The sequence below is a fragment of the Pezoporus occidentalis genome, unplaced genomic scaffold (assembly GCF_034315485.1).
Source record: "Pezoporus occidentalis ecotype Australia unplaced genomic scaffold, CSIRO_AGI_Poc_V1 ctg323, whole genome shotgun sequence".
Lineage (NCBI taxonomy): Eukaryota > Metazoa > Chordata > Aves > Psittaciformes > Psittacidae > Pezoporus > Pezoporus occidentalis.
The window spans coordinates 83754-103758 of NW_026915192.1; the positions used below are offsets into that span (position 1 = coordinate 83754).

The 20005-nt window shown below is 50.7% G+C and overlaps 1 protein-coding gene across 2 annotated transcripts in view; it reads left to right on the forward strand.

Annotated features, from left to right (window-relative positions):
* The window catches only part of LUZP1 (leucine zipper protein 1), a 34985-nt gene that overhangs the window by 4726 nt on the left and 10254 nt on the right, over nucleotides 1-20005 (forward strand). The gene's annotated exons all lie outside the window — the stretch shown is intronic.

Below are 20005 nucleotides of genomic sequence, written 5' to 3' on the forward strand. Positions count from 1 at the left end.
GGAGTAGGCACCATGTTCAGGGGACTTGAGTGGAAAAGTTCCTGCATTTATTAAGTCCCAGCAATTTTGGCCCTTTGGTCCAGAGCTTCACTGGATGGGGCAAACCTGAAGTACCTCTTCTCAAAGGCGCTTCAGGGCTGCATCATCTGGGGTCTGATCAGCTGTGTACTCAGCTTGGGGCAGCAGAGTTCACTGGACTTGTGTGTGTCAATGCGTTGTGTGAGCTGGATGCTTCTGTGCCACTGCTCCTTGGCCTGCCACAGCATAACCACGAGCCACCTCGTGCACATCCCCTGTGCTGCCCTGGCCCTCGGGGAGCCGCTTGTCCACAGCTCCCGTTTGTGATGTCAGGTTGCAAACTCGGTGGCTGGGGGAGTGTTGGTGAATATAAATAACGTTTATATGAACTCGTGTTCCTGGGATGGATTTGTGATCCTTTGGCTCAGAAGTAGCAGGACAGATTTCGTTTGGGCACCTTACAAACAGCGCTTGTGGCCAAGACTGGACACGCATCCTTGAGTGTGAGCTGCACAGCTCTGAGAAAGGAGGAGATGGAAACTTAGCTCTGGTAGAGCTGGCTTTGATGGGTAACGTTACAGACCCCCTGCAGCTTGGGGCTCATGTGTGAGGCTGCATGGTAGGAGAGAAGAGCATCTGCTCCTGCAGGCAGGTGGTGTGAGAGGGCTGCACCACGCAGAGCGGTCCTCCTGGGCAGCCGGGGGCACGTCACCTTTGCTGCAGGGCAGCAGCTCTCCCACTCTGGGAGGCAGCACGGAGCAGGTGAGCCCAGCACTGCTCGTGTCTGCTCCGGGGTGGAGGAACAGGCAACAGCCAGGACACTGCATTGGGTGTTCAAGTGCCACAGTAGGAAAAAGGTGGAGGAGGGACAAAGGAGCGAGCATGTTGCTGTGACGTGGTCAGACCTGTGCTTGTGCTTACAGAATCGCAGGATGGTTTGCATTGGAAGGGACTGTAAAGATCATCTAGTTCCAAACCCTGCCACAGGCTGGGACATGATCATATTGGCTTCAAACGTAAAACAGGGGAAGATTAGGTTAGATCTAAGGAAGAAGTTCTTTACTGGGAAGGTAATGAGGTGCTGGAGTGGGTTGCCAAGGAAGCTGTGAATGCTCCATCCCTGGCAGTGTTCAAGGCCAGGTTGGACAGAGCCTTGGGTGGCCTGGTTTAGTGTGAGGTGTCCCTGCCCATGGCAGGGGGGTGGAGCTGGATGATCTTAAGGTCCTTTCCAACCCTAACTATTCTATGGTTCTGTCTTAAGGTCCTTTCCGACCCTAAGTGTTCTATGATTCTATATATGTGTAGGCGTGTTCTAACTGACCTCTAAAGTGGTAGCTTCATCCTAAGGTGAAAATGTGCCTTTTTATGAGCCAGATTACGATGAGCATAAGCTCAGACAACTTTTTGATTAGCTTGACCACGTTTCTCTTTACCTTGAACCTTTACTTCTTGTGTTCTCCTCTGTTTTCTCATGTGATCCAGATGCTTGCATGAAGGTAAAGCACCTTGGGGCTGTGCAGGGTGGGTTCCTGGCAGCACAGCTCTCTGTGCTTCCTGCTGTCATCAGCTCTGCCACTCCACGCTGCATGCAGCACGCCATCGGACAGCCGGGAATGACGGATTTTGCTGCAGTGCTACACCCTCATTACGTGTTGCAGCAGAATCCGTCAGACTTTGTTTTCAGGGTCATTCTCCTCATTGCTTTCATATAACTTACTTGTTAAATGCCTTCTCTGGCGTTTCAGCTACAACTGGCCTGTGGCTTCCCACCTGGGTTGGTTTGAAAATCACAGCATGTTTCCAAAGCTGAAAGGAGGCTGCAGAGGTTCCAAGCTTGCACTGATCATCTGATTCCACTGCAGCACTTTCAGCTGCTTGTGCCTTTGAGGTGCCTGTACCTCACGTGGGAGTGCAGTGGGTTACCTTAAAGGGAAAATCTGATGAAACTGCTTCAAGAACTTGTTGTTACATGCGATATCTTAGTGGAATTTACCAGAATAGAAAGGAGATTCCTGACCTAGGATCTGGAACATTGCTGCAAAAACAGTAATTCCTCAGGTAGTGTGAATCATTTGGAAATAAGTCTGGTTTTACTGGGGAACAATAATTCCTGTGGGATAATAGATGTGCTGCATTGTGGTGTGAATCTCAATTTGGCACGTTGAGAGATCCTAATGAATCTTCTCCCTCCACTGTTTATATACCATTCTGTGTAGATACTGTTTGGGATTGGCTTTGGTGTTGTTGAGTGTGATTAATGCCTTAGCATAAAGGTATCCTGTGTAACACGTGGATAGTGATGTTTCTGTGTGAAATTTGGCTGTAGTATATTATACACTGCCTGCATATGCTCTTAACTCCTCTGGATGTTGCCTTCAGATAGCTTTTTGCACTGGGCAGAGCATAGCAACGAGCAGCACGGTTTGGAACAGGGCGTTTCTTTTTGCCTGCAATGAACTGTCACAGAGGTGCTGTGAAGGGGAGGGTGAATATTCTCAGTGTTTTGGGAAAACTGTGGCACTGTGTGTGAAGGTGAACGTGGGAGCGATGCTGTGGAGGTGGGGAGACGTCGCTTTGGGTGCTGAGTCTCTGCAGAGCGTAGACGGCAAATGAGCTCCTGAGAAATGAGTGTGAAACAGCTGGGATGGATGGATGGATGGATGGATGGATGGATGGATGGATGGATGGATGGATGGATGTGAGGCTGGCAAAGCAGCAGCTGCTGAGAGCAGGCAAACAGTCGTGCCCTGCCGACTGCCTTGGTTGCTGTGTGGCTCTCCTTGAGCCTCAGTCACCTTCCCTGCATCTCCCCCAGCAGCAGCAGTGGCAAGCCCCGCTCTGTAGTTTGCTTTCCCTGACTGTCTTGCAGCAGGAACATGCTCCCAAGCCCTTACCAACAGGTCACCTCTATTCCCATTTTCCTCACTGAGCTGATTTGCAGAGTGGGGCTTTCCTTCCCCACCCCTCTCTTTCTTCTTTTTTAGGGATCTCTTGCCTGTGTGCCTCCAGTGACCGCTGCAGCATCTGGCTGAGAGTGCTCAGCACATTCCTTGCCTCGGAGCCCAGCCGTGCTGTGTGTGAGCTGGTGGGACACAGAGGGCACCTCTCCTCTGCAAAAGCAGGTCTGATGGCAACAAGGTGGTCAGGGTCAGCAAAGTCTTGGTGGCCCGGCAGTGCCTGCATCTGGGGCAGTGTGAGTAACAGCAGAGTGGGCAGGTCAAGGGGGAAGGTTGTTCTCTTCTGCTCAGTAGTGGTGAGGTGGTGTCTGCAGTGTCGTCAGAGGTGGATCTTCCACTGGAGCAGCTTGCTCCAAGCCCCTGTGTCCAACCTGGCCTTGAGCACTGCCAGGGATGGGGCAGCCACAGCTTCTCTGGGCACCCTGTGCCAGCGCCTCAGCACCCTCATAGGGAAAGATAGGTTCTTTATGTCCGATCTAAGTCTTACCATGTTTCAGTTTAAAACAAGTGTCCCTTGACCTGTCACTGCAGGCTGTAGTTAAAAGTCTCTCTGTATCTTTCTTATAACCCCCCCTTTATATATTGAAAGGCCACAAGAAGGTCTCCCCAGACTTCTCTTTTCCAGGCTGAACAACCCTAACTCTCTCAGTCTTTCTTCACAGGAGAAGTGTTCCAGACCTCAGACCTCTTCTGTGGCCTCCTGTAGACCTGCTGTAGTCTTTCTGTGGACCCCGTAGCTGGATGCAGTACTCCAGATGGGGTCTCATGAGAGCAGAGTAGAATGGAAGAATCACCTCCCTTGACCTGCTGGCCACACTTCGCACTAATGCTGCCCAGGACACAGTTGGCTTTCTGGGCTACAAACACATGTAGCTGGTTCATCTCTAATTTCTTATCCACCAGTACCCCCCGTCTCTTTCTCTGCAGGGCTGCTCTCGATGCATCCATCCCCCAGTCTATACTGATGCTGGGGATTGCTCTGACCAAGGTGCAGCAAATTGAAACGTGGTGAATTCTGACTGCACCTAAAGGAAAATAATCTTCCCTGCGAGCTTGGTCGAACCTGGGAACGGGGCTCCAGGCCTTGTGGTATCCCTGACCTTGGAGATGTTCAGAATTTGATGCAGTCCTGAGCTACCTGCTCCAGCTTTTGACGTTAACCCCACCTGGAGCAGGAGCTGGATGAGGTTCTGTAACACTTGGGGTTCATTTCCACCCTCTTACTAGCAATGGCGATAGAAAATGTGGATTTCCCACTCCTTCCCTCCTCTGTAGAAAGGAACAGTGTAGTGGGGGAAGTGGTGTGGTCCTGTCTCAGTACAGCCAAGCCAGTCCTTCCTTCCTGTGAAACATCCTTCCTTCCTTCAGTCCAGGCAGTACAAGGGGGGAAAGCACACATAAATAACAGCACGATGGAGCGAAGTTAGCCAGCCGTGCTTGGAGAAGGGCTGGAGGGAGACCCTCTGCTGCTCTTTGTGACTTTAGGCTCTAGTTTTGCACTCTCCACGTTGTTAAACGTGCTGTAAGGAAGGCATGTGCCCTTTGCTCTGATCTTCATTTAGGATGGGATTGAGATAAATTAATGCTTGGCATTAAGCCTGCAGGTTTCCTCATTAGCATCTTGTGTAATGCTTGCAGGAGAGCACAGGCTTCAAGAGCAATAGCATTTGTCTGTTTTCTGTCCAGAGTACCTCTTGTCCATTAGATACCAGTGCACTTAAAAGCAGGCTTGGCCAACGGAACTGCTTCTTTCTTGTTAATAAGAGTATTCCAAGGCTGTTGGACTTCTAGCAGTGTGAAACTGAGAATCTGGGACAAAGACCTCCCATGTAGTCATGGCACCTTTAAAGATTGGCACCTTTAACCCTTTCATGCCCTATGGACAAGAGTCTGGTAGGAGCTGGATGAACTGGAGTTGGTGAAGAGGACAAGGGGTAACGGGTTCAAACTTAAACAGGGGAGATTTAGGTTAGACATTAGGCACAAGCTCTTCCCTGTGAGGGTGCTGAGGCGCTGGCACAGGGTGCCCAGAGAAGCTGTGGCTGCCCCATCCCTGGCAGTGTTCAAGGCCAGGTTGGACACAGGGCCTTGGAGCAGGGTGCTCTAGTGGAAGGGGTCTCTGCCCGGGGCAGGGGTTGGAAGTGGATGATCTTAAAGTTCTTTCCAACCCAGGCCATTCTCTGATTCAGGCCTGTCTGTGAGAGAAGTATGAATCAGCACCTTCCTAATGGAAATCCTGTTCCACACCACTTAGTCCCTAAACAGCTTCTTAGCTGCCTAACGGAGGCAGCTGGATGCTCAGGATGATCTTCTCCCTCAGATATTATGGCTGTTCTTCTCCTGTGTAAGTGCCCACACTAGTCAAAGGAGTCACTTTATGCAAACAAATGGGGAATAACTCCATCCCATTCCTGGGAAAAGGGACCAGAAATCAGGTATCCCTCTGCCATCTCTTTCTGCATTAAGGTGAATAGCAGTAGTGGCTACTGGATTCCCTGGCCAGCCAGTGGACCTTGGACCTCTAGCTTACGGAGGGCACCGAGTGTTGAAGTCCCCACAGCTACGAGTGTGCTCTCACAAAGGCGAGCTCCTTAAAAGATCCAGGCTGTGATTCCTTTGTCAGTGTTGTTTTATTTACTTTTTTGATACCTGAGGCTATTGTCAGCAATAAATTGGACACAAAAGACTCCTGTTAGAGTCTTCCGATCCACCCATCTGCCTTCATTGAATAAATCGCATTTAAGAGAGTGACGTAAGCTCCCGAATACCTCCTTTCGGTTGACTTTGCGCATGCCAGTGAACCAAAAAGACAGGTTTTGAAGCTGCAGGGTGGGAGCTCAGAGGGGGAAAATAATGCCTGTTGTTACAAGGGGGTGTGACATCCCAGTGAGTGTTCATGGCACAGCCAGGGGACAGGGAGAGTTTGTGCTGGGAGGCTTTGGAGAGTACTTGCAGTGGGTTAGCCAGCCAGCCTGCGGTTACCTCAGGGATGATGCTGCTGGTGCAGGGCTGCATGCTGTAACCCAAGCCACCAGCCTTCATACCAGAGGCATTTCAAATGGCTGACTGATTCCTCCCGGCCTCTTCCTGCCAGTGGTGTTAATCCCTGCTGTTCCCCAGCTGGCTGAGCAGAGGGATGCTGCTCGTCATAGAGTCATGGCATGTTAAGGGTTAGAAGGGACTTAGAGATGGTCTTGTCACATCTCTCCCCTCTCTAACCAATGCTTGCATTTGCATCAGGGAGGCGTCAGATGTCAGCTTCTTGCAGCTGAACCAAGGGAAGCAGCAGCAGCAGGAGCGTGCCCTGAACGGGGGTCCCCCCAAGCAAGAACCTTCCAGAGCCTTGGGGTAAACCTGACTGATTCTGGGTGTGCTGTCGAGTGTTTCTTCTAGCGCAGGGTTGGGGTTGTTTTGTTCAGTGGGTGGCTCGCAATGCTAATGGTTTATAAAGTGGACCTGCAAAGGAGCAGTTAAAGCTACACCTATGCTTGAATGTTGAATTTTCTCTGCTGAGGGTTATTAAGTTAAAGAGCTCTTAGTAAAGACTCATGAACGGTAAGGTTTAGACATCCGTTTGAATCTGGATGCTCGTTTTGAGTTCAGTCCCAGTTTATTTCCTGGTGCTGCCGGGCCGGCTCGGGACGAGTTCCTGCGTGCGCGGAGCGGAAGGAAGTGCGGGGTGAAGCATGCAGAGGGGACAGGGCGCCTTTCCCGGAATGGAGCTGAAAGTGGGCTGTTTGTTTAGGCTGTTCCCAAAAGATTTTCCTCTCCTAGTGCGAAGGAGTCCTGGAGGACAGTCCTGAGCCATGGATCACCACCATCAGTGCAGCTTTAGGTTTGTGTGGGTCTTGGCACGGCTTGGCTTGGACCTTCCTGGCCAGCTCCTGGGGATGGCTCACGAGTTAGCAAGGGCTGTCCCGTTTGGAGGCAGAGCAGGTTTAAGGGGGCACAGGGGGCTTGTTCCATTCTAGTTGGCCTTGGTGTGGAGGACAGACCTAAGCAAGGCTCACACATTGATAGAGGTGTACCCCTAAGTGCTGTCTTCGGTGAGCAGATGAGAGTGCAGACTCCAAGGGCCCATTCATCCACGCACCCTTAGGCAGCAAACTGGGATCAGGGTGAAGGGTTAGACCTGTAAGATCATCAAGTCCAACTGTTTCCCCAGGGCTTCCAAGTCCACCACTGAACCCCGTCACTTGCAGTGGTGGTGACTGCAGCCCTGCCCTGGGCAGCCTCTTCCAATGCCCGAGCACCCTCTGGGGCAGGAATTGTTCCTCAGCTCCATCTAAACCTGCCCTGGAGCAGCTTGAGGCTGTTTCCTCTTGTCCCATCCCTTGTTCCTTGGGAGCAGATCCCAGCCCCTCCTGGCTCCATCCTCCTCTCAGGCAGTTGTAGGGAGCCATCAGGTCCCCCCTGAGCCTTCTCTTCTCCACACTGAACCCCCCAGGTCCCTCAGCCCTTCCCCATCACACTTGTGCTCCAGGCCCTGCACCAGCCCCATTGCTCTTCTCTGGCCCCGCTCCAGCTCCTCAGTGTCTCTCTTGTAGTGAAGGGCCCAGAACCGAAGACAGGCTTATCTGACAGTGCTGCCCACTTGCTTCTTCTTGTCTGTGGAATATGCCTGAGCCCTTTTATAGCACATGCGCAGCTTTAAGAGGCTCAGTTTTGGTGACACTGATACTGTCCAAGGAGATGGACCATTCAGACAGAGAGCTGGGCTGGTTCTGTACTCAAACCATATAGAGGTAGGGCTGAGTAGGACCTTGAGGTCAGGCAGTTGGATTTCCCAGTGTCAGAGAGCTGGGAGGGATGCCAAAGGGCTGCCTTCAGTGTTCAGCAGCCCCTTGGCTACCCATGATGTTGGCACTGCAGGCCCCAAAGAAAAACTGCTTCTCCTGCTGTGTGTACAGCTCTTCCCTTCCTGCGTCCAGAGCGTGACTTGCCTTCTTCACTAAAGGCGGCCTTGTAGGTGGGTGGAAGCTCACTCTCACCCCTCCCTATTTGCTTTCTGCTCTGAGTCCACCCATTCTCTGTATAGGTGGCTCACTGGCCTGGGGTCAGGTTTGGTCTGGACTCTGAAGTATTTTCCCTGTGTATCAGGATTGTTTGGGGCTTTCCATTGCTCTCAGCTTGGAGGCATCTGCATTGTCCTGGACTCCTTTCTGCTCCATCACCTGTGCTGCCCAACAGGCCCAGTGGAGGGGTTGTGCTGAGATAACATAGGAGAGGAAAGATCACTGTCTGTCATGTTTCTTATATACTTCCCAATAACCATTACTAGCGGTGTTCAGTGACAGATTTTGGGCTACACAGGCCTTTGTCTGGCCTCCCACAGGAGTTCTTACCATCTCTTTATTACTGAAAAGGCTTCTCATTTTTACATGGAATCGGGGGACAATTTCAGCCACTTGTGGTTTCATATAGCCATGTGTTTCCCTATTCTGCTTATTGGAATCCATGTGTGAGGCAGTGTGAAGTGTTAATAAAGTCAAAATACCTTGGGTCTGCTGCTCCTTCCGCTCTTCACTGTGACTTCACCCAGTTTAGGAAGGGTTAAAGCAGTTACCAGCACAGCTATGGATTTCAGTATCCCAGTTCTTTTGCTATTTTCACACACTTCTGTTCTTCATGCTTCACACTTCAGCTTTGTGAGAAGCCTCCTAACCTGGGGTCGGTCTCCTTTCTCAGCGTTAGGGCGGTTAGGATTGTGTGCTGCTCTTGATGTTGAGCAGAGGCTGGTGCATTGTTCATTGGGGCTGCTACAAAACTACCTACTTAAAAACGAACCCACGCCAAATCAGGTTGTTAAATAACCTGTTGATAGCTCTGTGTTGGGTTGTGCCATGAGAGCAGAACACTCCCTTGGTGAAATCACGTGTGGCTGCCTCTGCAGAGCCTCTGCCTCTGAGCAAGTGTAGAGACACAGCCCTTCTGAAGGAGCAGATGCTGACCAGCGTGGAAGTGAGTGTGGAGCTCCCCGTGTCCAGCCCCAGGCCATGTAGGTGAGTTGTTGAGCCATGCACAGTCCTCTTGGGATTCCAAACACCAAGGACAGGAGCAGGTCAGATGGGTGTCAGCTTCAGGATCATAGGATTTACCAGCAGATTTGGATGCTGGCTTTGCTTGGCTTCACCTGGCAGCTCTGCCCGCCTCCAGGAGCGTGCTGAAGGCTGACGTGTGGGTGAGATGAGCCCGTTCCTCACCCTTTTGGTTAAGCCGTGCTGTTGTGCCGTGTGGGATCCCAGGTTTTTACGTCTGGTTGAAGTCGTAAGGCAGAGACCTGTCAATGAAGAGTCACTATCCATGGTTTCCATTTGTGCCGTGATTCTTGTTTCACCCAGTTCCTGATGCAGATCTAGCAGGACAGCTCTTTTCCTTCCTTTGTGATTACAAGCTGGGCTTGACTTTCCTGCCCAAGGCCATTATGTTTGTCCTGCATCAGAACACAAGTGTCTCTAGCTCAGGATTTTTGCAGTCACTGCTGTGGCAACAGATCTATCATAGAATCATAGAACAGTTTGGGTTGGAAAGGACCTTAACATCATCCAGTTCCAACCCCCTGCCATGGGCAGGGACACCTCACACTAAACCAGGTCACCCAAGGCTCTGTCCAACCTGGCCTTGAACACTGCCAGGGATGGAGCATTCCCAACCTCCCTGGGCAACCCATTCCAGTGCCTCAGCACCCTCACAGTAAAGAACTTCTTCCTTAGATCCAGTCTAAACTTCCCCTGTTTCAGTTTTAACCCGTTACCCCTTGTCCTGTCACTTCAGTCCCTAATGAAGAGTCCTTCCCCAGCATCCCTATAGCCCCCCTTCAGGTACTGGAAGGCTGCTATGAGGTCTCCATGCGGCTTCTCTTCTCCAGGCTGCTTTATTTCAGTGGGAAGTCTAAACCCAAGTTGACCACAGGCCATGGGACTAGCTGTGCATTGCTGGATTGGCATCCAAACAGCAGTGCAGGCATCAAGTGTAGCCTTTGTGGGGTCTGTATCCTGCCTTCTTCCTTCAACTCTGCTCTGTCCCTGCTTTTGAGACCTGCTGGGAGGTTGCTGACGTCCCTGCTAAGGCTGGGTGGGCACCCACACCCAGGCTGCTTGCCTGCCTGTTCTTTCAGTTCTGTCCAAGGCAGAAAACAGATGGTTCAGTAGCTGTAGTAGTTGAGGGCAGTCAGTAGCTATAGCAGCTCCCCAAGCTGCTCTTGTGATGGGGTGAGGGAGCTGAAAAGCTTTCGTTTTAGCACTTCCAAACTTCATTGATTGGGTTCTCCCGGAAGGAAGTTACAAAAATGACCAGTTTTCTGTGCCACTGGGTCCATGAGCTCATTTCTTTTCTGGTTTGTAGGGATCCATGTGAAACATCTGAATGGCTGAGCCAGGCTTTTGGCCAGGAAAGTTGACAGCAGTCAAAGGCATACTCCTGTGAAGGAGCTGGCTCGGATGTTAGGAGCATGGCGTGCACCCTGTGTCAAAGGGGTGCAGAAATGTACAATACCTGATAATTTTTATGCCAACGGGGATGTATCCAAGCCAGTGTGGCTCTCGGGTGTAATGGTAGGAAGAATGTGCAGGTTACAGCTGCCTACACCTGCTGAGCAAACTAATTCAAGAGTATTTGAAGCTGATCTTACTAGGTGTGAGGTACCAGGGATGCCTCTACCACCTTTGTAGATGTTCCTGGACAGTAAATTTTGTGGGTTTATGCTTCTGGGTACTTAGCCCACTTGTAGGGTGGCACTTGTCACGTGTGCACTGTTAGTCCAGTGTGACCTGGGTAGGTGTTTGGGAGAGGACAATACAAGAGCTCAAGCAGATGAGAAGAGCTCTATTGGATGACAGTAAAGTTTACCTGCCCTGTATCCCATCTAGAAGTGGGCTTCCATGAAGGAAGACTGGGACGAGGGAAGAGTGCAGTGATGCAAGCCAGAGGATTCTCCCAGCCTCCAAGTTTTGGCTCAGAGCTTTACTGAGCTAGGAGTGGGTCCCTGTCCCTGTGTGTATGACCTTGAGGGATTTTTTTTGTCCGTGAGTTTGTCTAGTTGCTGCTTTATGAACCCGCAAGGACTTTTAGGTTCCGTGACATTCTGCAGCTTGGAGTTCCTCAGCGTAACACAAGCAGAAACAGAGTGCTGAAGAGAGTGAGCCCAACCAGAGATGAGCAAAGGCAGCAGGATGGAAAGGAGTGAAAACACCAGCAGGAACTGAGGGATGTTACTGTCCCAGTCTTCAGCACAAGCATGACAGAAGAGGGTGGAGAGAACAGAGCTGCTCTTGAAGGGTAAGGTTTGTGATGGCCAGATGAAGAGGTTAGAAGAGCAAGTGTAGGAGGCAAGCTTGCCATGGCAGTGTGGAAGAAAGGTGTGAAAAGAGCTTTTTCTGGGTGCTAAATATCTGAGTAAAATGAAAGGTTGAGAAGCAGAGAGAGGTAGGCTGAAGTGATGTGGGAGAGAAGAAAAGGAGTAGAGGAGAGGGCACTGTAAGTCAGACCGGGGTGCCTGTCTCCACAGCATCCTAGCTGCAGCAGGGACCAAAGGCATTTGTTGGGGAGGAGTATGAGAATAGCTAATACACAGTATGATTCCCCCCTGCCCACTTCCAGGGACCACCTGAGTCAGAGGACTTTGTGCTCTTTGCATTCAGTAATCTCCATACATGTAGCCTTTCCGAGGTAGACAGCCAGGAGCCCTCAGCACTAAGCAGTATTTTTCCCTCTGGGTTCACGTTCCCCCTCTAAAACTCTAGTTTTTGTACTGCTCTTAACATTGAACCAATGTCTTCATCAATACTGCAGCATCCCCGAGGAGGCCAAGGCCCCTTTCCTCGACAGGCGCACCGCTGGGGCATTACAGATAAAACCCAATGAGAACTGGGAACAAAGTCGACAGCAGTGACACACAAAATGCTGGCCTCGTGGCAGGACAGTTGGGAAACTTCAGCTGGACTGAGGCATTCCTGAAGTTTGGATCCTGTGGCATTCAGCCAGCTCATGAGCGGTTCAGCTCCAGGCAGCACCTTGATGATAGCGCATGTTACGGGGGGAGAAGTGATGGTGACAGCCATGGTCCCTGAAGCCCTTCAAAGCTGAGCCTGGCAGAGGTAGGGTGGAGGGGTGAAGGACATGGAATACCTCCATGTCCAACAAGTATTACAAAGGCACCACTGAGCCGGGGCTGCTTTTCCCATGCTAACTGCAGGATGCTGCCAAGTTTGTGACTCGCTGGAGAGATGCCTGCATAGTGTTTGTGAAATCAAATGAGACAGGAAAAGCTGCTTCTGAGGACAGTACAAGTAGCAGTACAGGACACTGAGGCAAAGAAGGAAAACATCTTCCTCAGCTTTGGTTCCAGTGCAGGATGGGGCATTTGTCTTGAAACAGCATGAAGAAGGCAGGAAGGTAATTCTTGAGCTCTATGATGTGGTGAGGAGACAAGCTGTCCCACCAACTCCTCTGCTTGCCTACAGTACATGAAAATGTGGTGTTGAATTCAAATATAAATGCAAATGTAGAGCTTGTCAAAAGAGGAAACTTGTCTGTTGCATGTACCAAGCATTTTTTGATACCTGACAGATAGGAGTAGCATGCTGAGAGGCTTTGAAAGTATCAGTCCATTTTTGATCAAGAGCTCCAGAGCACTGGCTCCTTGCCATGGGGTTCTCGGGGCGAGGGTGCCTCCAGCCCCAGGGTTCTGTTTGGCCCTTGTGCAGGTGGACACCACTGTGTGTTATTGGAAGGTGCTGCACCTAGTCTCCAAATGCTCAGACCTGGTCTCAGTGAGCCTGGACTTGTGACTCTTTCCAGTGCAAGCCAAGCAGTGATGTCAAAGGGGAGCCAGAGGTGGGTGGTAGCAGCTTTGTGGAGGAAAGCATAATCTCTGCTGTGCACAGTAAAGCAGCAGCAACTGCCTCTGCCCAAACCCTAGTGCTCAGGGCATCTGCTGTGAGCAACTGGGGGGGACTTTTTATGTTCTGCTGCTTTTACACTGGCACTGCCAGCTCCGTATGGAGAAGTTCCTTTTATAATGCTGGGAGCAGAGCAGCACTGGAGAGTTTGTGTGCAGTCAGAGTTGGCGTAGGGTCAGTGTGACTTGGTGATGTGCCAGATCCTTTCCAGCATCTGCAGAGCCTGCTGCAGTCTCCCACACTTGCCCTAGATGCTGTTTGGTGCCTTTGTTTTAGTCTCTTGCATCGTTGTGGTCGCTGTGGTTATTTTTGGCTGCTGTCTCATTATTTCACGTCTCTAGTCTAGCATTGTGTTAGTCAATATTCAAACCACTTCCAGATTGTTTAGCTTGTTCTGACTTTGAGAATTTCCTCTCCCTCTGCATGCAGACATTTCGTCCCTCAACATACAGACACTCCAACAAGTCACTTGGCATTTTGTCTTCAGCCCTTTACCCCACCCCATGTAAAACAACACATCGGCTGCCCCGCTTTGGCTGCCCCAGGAGGTTGTTAGGCATCTGCAGGTTTCATGTGGGGTTGATGACACATAGTGGACTCCGGCTCTTATTTAGTCTGAATGTCTTGGTTTATTTCCTTTTCCTTCTGGATTATTTTCCTCCTGTTCCCATGACTGTGTATCACTGTGTGGGGTCAAGAACCAGGAGCTGGAAGCAGCTTATAAAAGACAAAATCCAAGTAAGAAAGATTTTTGTCTCTTTTCTCTTTATCTGGCTGAAGGCTCTGGCCCCAGTTTCCTCATCTGCTGCAATTTTTGACATCCATGTCCTTTTTCTGCACAAATGGCAGAGAAATTTTGCTTTACAAATGAAGAATGACATGCTGGACTCCTCCCAGCCCATTCCGCCCTGGGGGAGGGAAGAAGAATCCAACTGATGCTCTCACCATGTTCAGCTGTGATACAGGCATGAATCGTCAGCAACATCACTGTGTTTGAGCATATGTTTACACTCCATTGCATACGTATGCAGCGCCAGAGCCCTTTAATTAAAACTGCAGATGTGTATGCACACGAGGCAGAATCCAACCAACACACTTAATACTTCAGGTGGAAGAGTATGTATGTGAACCAGAGCATAGTGTAATCAACTCTCCCCTGACCTGCTTGGCCCTCTGCAACTGGGAAGAGGAACCTCCTTGCTACCCTGGGTTGTGCTGGTGTACATCTCCAGAGTGATGAAGTGACTGTCAGCCTCCTAATGCAATCTGAACACAGTCTGGAGACCTGCGTTGCCCAAGGCTCCCTTTCCCCACGTGTGTGTAAACCCTCCCAGCACTGTGCTCCGTGCAAAAATCCAGTTCCCACGGGGATTCTGAGTACTAATTTGGCTGCAAACAGAACAGGGAGGCTCTAAGCTCACCCCAGCATGTGGGGAGGTCGAGGGAGTAGTACCAGGTGTACGCCCCATCCACAAGGACATGGACAGTAGCCCCACTCTGCTCCTCCCCTGAAACCAGGTCACCCGGCAGCTGAGGGATGCAAAACTCAGCCTGTGTGGATCTGACAGTGTGGAGGATCCCTAGGGCTCCAACCACGGTGGGGCAAATGGCTGTTCTTATCTCTGTGTGAAGCTGTGTTTGAATCTATTGATTTTCTGCTGCCTGGGATAAGTGCTGCTCTTTAACGGTCTTTAGGGTCTACTGGAAAAATCCCTACAGCTTCAAGAGCAAAAGAAGAAATTAATAAACCTTGGCTGTAGGCCAAGGCATTAATAATTCTCATTCATCTTTAGGACTGGGTTAAGGCTGAAACTTAACATACATGATGTGACATTGCCCTTTTGATGATGGGTACTGTGGCAGACCAGTGATGCCATCACTGGGGGCCCAGGCTTCCCCAACCATAGTGAGGGCTGTTGCGTTATCAGTATAAAAGCACAAGTAAAAAGATAAAAAAAAAAACCAAGATTAAGTGCAAAATGTGCTCTGAGATAGCAGAATCTTCTAGTTCTTGACAGACACACATGGCATCTGCCAGCATTTTTATCTTGGTGTAGCAGAGAACACAGTAGGAGTGGGTGCCAAAAGTTGTTCCCACATGGGGATGTTGGGGACATCCTGAAACCCAGAGCAGTAGACGCTGGTGGGTCTCTTCCCAGCAACCAGATCAGAGCAGGGAACACAACATGGGGGGTAAGATGCTTCTGTGCATCTGGAGAGGAATAGCGTCGTGGTCCTAAGGACTTCTGGCAGAGTTTATCTGTGTAGGTCTCAAGTAGTAGTCACTGAATTGCTGTTCCTGAAATAGCAGATGGTTTGCTGCCAATTCATAAAGTGTCTCAGCTAGCACAAATGCCTCTAGCTAGAGGGTTTTTGCTCCATGCACAGCTGTGAACCGTCTCTGGTTTAGTGCAGAAAGGTGATACAGTGCCAGGGGAAGGTTTTATCTAATGATGCTGCTGAAAAAGCGTTCTCCAAAAATCGTAGATAATGATGAGCAAAACTGAGTGTGCAGAAAACTTAAGACCACGAAGGGTCACTGAGAGTTATGGAAGTATTCTAGGAAATGTCCCAAATACTGAATTCTCGCAGCTGTTTAACGGGATGCTGTGGCCAAAACCACACAGAGGCAGAAGAGCCTTAAAAGACAATGTGTGCTAAACAGGAGGAGAATGGAATTGGTGATAATAAATACATACATGCACTTGTGAGGAAGATCAGAAAACCCCCTGAAAAATCCATGGGGAAAAGAAGAATCAGAAGGTGCCATTAAAATAGTGAATCCTGGTAAATTCACTGCAGTGGCTGTAAGTTGCCACTCTGAACTGGTTGTGTGCTATGTTTCTCTTGTGAAATTGGGTTTGGCTTCATGTGCTACAATAAAGAACATTTTAGATCAGACAACATCTTCTCTCCCTGTAGGTATTTCCTGGCCACACATTTTGCCTTGATATTTGCTTTGTAAAATAGCTAGTTTGAGATTTCCCAGGCTTCCTACATGTCTCATCAGAAGCATTTGTTTCAAGAACTCAAATCCAAATGGGTGTTACTGTGGCTCTTGGCTTAATGCAGGGTTGCCCTTGTTGCTCAGGTGAAATCAGTGGTATCTTAGCATTTTAAAGGGTAAAAAAAGGACTCATGACCACTTTTCTGAGCTTTCCCAAACCTTTCCTCAGCTTTTACTGAACTCTGAGTTTTTGATGGCCCCAGGAGAGAGCAGGGCATCATTCTCAGGGGACACAACTGCCATCCAGCTATCCATGCCCCAGCCCATGTCTAGTTTCCCTTCATCCTCAGTGAGCAGAGTATGAGCCCTCCAGGAGTGATTCCTCCCCTGAGGAAGGTCCTGTCTCCCTGGGAAGGTCAGGTGAGGATGCTTAAGCATTGTGTAGGTGTCTCTCTTGCTCTGTGTCACTAGTTAAGCACAGTGAGATGTGTCAGACTTGGGTGTGTGAATACGCAGTCCAGCGCACAGAATAACGTCATTTCTGCTGTGAGACTTCTGCTCAGTATTTCCTGCTGATACAGCCAAGAGGGTCTGCCCCTGAGCTGCAGCAGGACGTCAGCTGCTGCTGTAGATAAGGTTGCTGCTGTGTCCATTTAAGCTTTTTCAGTGTTTCCAGGCCTTCAGAGCCTTTGATCACACTTTATCAGTGACTCAGATGGCTCTGGTTAACCGAGCTGTCCTTATTGCATTTGCCACTGCCGCAGGTTTGGGTTTTTTTTGCTATTTCTGAAAGTTATCATCCTCTTTTCTTCCTGTTTTTGTTCTTTTCTTTTTCTAAAAATGTAAACTAGAGCTGGGATGAGAACTGCTCACTTTGCAGAAAGAGAGAAATCTGAAGTCCATACATCCCCCGTCAGATTGTTCAGTGCCTTTACAAGCTGAGCAAGTTACTGCCTTACCAGATTTAGCAAGTCCCGTTTAAGAGGGACTTTATCTATTAATAGTTAGTATCGGTAATAGTAATTAATATCAATTAACATTAATAACAGTCCCAGTGTTCACCTCCTGCACCATTCCTCTTGCTTCTTTGATATCAGTGACAGGCTGGAGAAGAGCAGTCATGAGCACCCAGAGTGACTTAGGTTACCCCTAGAAGCCTCTGGTCAAAGCTCTCACTCAAAAGCATGACACACTTAAAGCAGACACTGCATCCAAGGTCATGGTTTGTATTGGTCTGTTCACCTCAATCTTGAATAGATGCACTTCATTTTTAATACTGATGTGTTTAGGTTCTGTTGCAGGCACTGGGGTTAATTCTGGCTATGCCAGGAATTTTAAAGAGCCTTCTGCTAGAAGACTTCTCGTGGATACTTCCTCTCAACATACTTGTTTGTAGAAGCTGCTGCTGTGTGTCTCCTTTTTCTCCTTAGATTAGGTCAAGCCTCTTTCATCTCTTCTAGTAAATTTTATCAGCTGGGGAAGTACTGAGGAGTTCCAGGGCTGCCTCTGGTAGAGCTTTGGGTACCTCCATGGACAGAGCTCCCACAGCCTCTCTGGGACCCTGTGCCAGTGTCTGACCACCCTCACGGGGATGAGGAAGAGTCCTCATATCTACTTGGAAGTTTTCTTCTTGCAGCTTTTGCTTCTTTCACTGTGTGCCTCTGTCTTCTCTACCCCTCCCGTTCGGCAGTGCAGGCAGCAAAAGGTCTTTGCCTTCTCTTCTACAGGCCGAGTAAACCCAGTTCTTTAGTGTCTCCTTGTACGTCCCCACGGTCATTGCAGTGGCGTCTGCTGGACTCAGCACAGTGCGTCTGTGTCTTTCTCGTAGCGGGCAGGCCCAAACTGGACACTGCAGCCTCACAAGAGCCCATCAGAGAGGAAGGATCACCTGGCTCAAGGTGCTGGCTGCACGGGAGGGCGCACTGCTGACCTCCGTTCAGCTTTCATCCTCCAGGGCTCCCCACATCATCTTCTGTGGAGCTGCTTTGTAGCCACCATCCTGGTGACACAGGAGCCAGACTCGGAGTCATTTTTGCTGGGCTGCTGTCTACCCCTTCCTCCAGCCTTTCAGGGTCCCCCTGAACTGCAGCCATGCCCTCCAGTGTATCAGCCATCCTTCAGCCATTCTGAAGAAGAGGAAGGAAAGGGAAGAGCAGCCCCTCTGCCCACCCGACTGTGGAGGTAGCTCTCCATTCCCCCCTCTTCCCAGGGAAGCAGGCTCTGGAGCTTTCTGAGCAACGTGATCTCTCTGTGGCAAAGAGCTACCCCCTTCCCACTTGGAAGCGAGCCCATTCTCGCTTCCCAGCCAGCGAAGTGGCACCGGGTTAACCGTTAACTCCCTGTTCCCAGGCCTGCTGGCACAGGACTGTGTTTCCTGGGCACATTGGAGCTGCTCTCTTTGGCCTTCCTGGTGATGCCCTGGTGATGTTGTGGCATGGGCAACACAAGGGAGGGTGGCACCGGAGCGGGGTGTGGGGATGGTGGGGATGGAGGGGACAGGCACAAGGCCAGGCACAGCACCACTGGGGCTCCTCTTGGTGTGGGGACAAGCAGACAGGTTGCCACCCTGACAAGGGGGAAGATCCTTCAAGAGGGGTTGTGGGGAGCCTGGTGTGCGCAGTGGTACCCGCTGGCAGCCGGCACCGTCTCCTCCCCACGTCCTGCTCTGTGCTTCTTTGCCCTATGAAGTGGGAAGCTTCCGAGTGTTTCCTCTGCAGGGAGCTCCAGGAAAATGCTGGAGGCTGCAGTTTCCTCCTCCCTCAAGTTTGCCTGGTCCTGGCGTACACTGGGACGTGCCTCAGGCCCTGGATGGTGCTAATTCTGAGTGCCAGAGAGGGACTCCCAGCAGCCATTCTGCCATCCCTGGAGACACCCAAGGCCAGGCTGGATGTGGCTCTGAGCAGCCTGATCTGGTTGAAGATGTCCCTGCTCACTGCAGGAGGGTTGGGCTGGGTGGCCTCTGGAGGTCCCTTCCAACCCAATCCATTCTGTGATTCTGGTGCACTCAGGTCTCCCTCCCGGCTGCTCCCTGCCAAGCACAGAGGGTTTTTTACTCCATGGGGCGCGTCAGAGCGTGCCTGGGTGTTTGATCGCCGCTCGCTCAGTGGCAGCAAGGAGCAGCGGTGGAACCGCTCGCAGCTGCTCATCTCCTGGGTGGGCAGGTGGGTGGCAGCCAAAGGCAGCGACAGCTTTTGAAACAGGAGGGAGAACCTTGGAACTCCACTGGCCCTGGTACCCGTGAGGACAAAGCAGGTGAAGAGCTTTGCTGAGCAGCCTGTGCTGCAGGAGGAATGCTGGCAGCAATGAACAGTGCCCACTGGCATGGCTCATCCCCACCATCTGTGAGCTAGGGGTGAGGGGGCTCACCCCCATCTCAGTGGCCACCAAATGGAGGGGGGTTGCATTTTCTGTGTTCCAGGTCTTGTTTATGGTTCCTGAGTCTTCATCTCTAAGGCGTCTTCAGGAGACAGTGCTGAATAGAGAGGTGTCTGCTGCACAGCCTTGTCTGTGAGCAGGGACCTGAGTCTTGCACGTGCATAGAATGGTTTGGGTTGGAAAGGACCTTAAGATCATCCAGTTCCAACCCCCTGCCATGGGCAGGAACACCTCACACTAAACAATCTCACCCAAGGCTCTGTCCAACCTGGCCTTGAACACTGCCAGGAATGGAGCATTCACAACTTCCCTAGGCAACCCATTCTAATGCCTCACCACCCTCACAGGAAAGAACTTCTTCCTTAGATCCAATCTAAACTTCCCCTGTTTAAGTTTTAATCCGTTACCCCTTGTCCCACCACTACAGTCCCTAGTGAAGAATCCCTGTCCAGCATCCCTATAGCCCCCTTCAGATACTGGAAGCTGCTCTGAGGTCTCCACGCAGCTTCTCTTCTCCAGGCTGAACAGCCCCAACTCTCTCAGCCTGTCTCCATACAGGAGGTGCTCCAGGCCCTGATCATCCTCGTGGCCTCCTCTGGACTTGTTCCAACAATTCCATGTCCTTTTTATGCTGAGGACACCAGAACTGCACACAGTGCTCCAAGTGGGGTCTCAGGAGAGCAGAGCAGAGGGGCAGGATCACCTCCATGACCTGCTGCTCACGCTCCCTTTGATGCAGCCCAGGACACGGTTGGTTTCTGGGCTGCCTCAACTTCCACAGCTCAAGACCTGCGTGTGGGCAGCGTGTG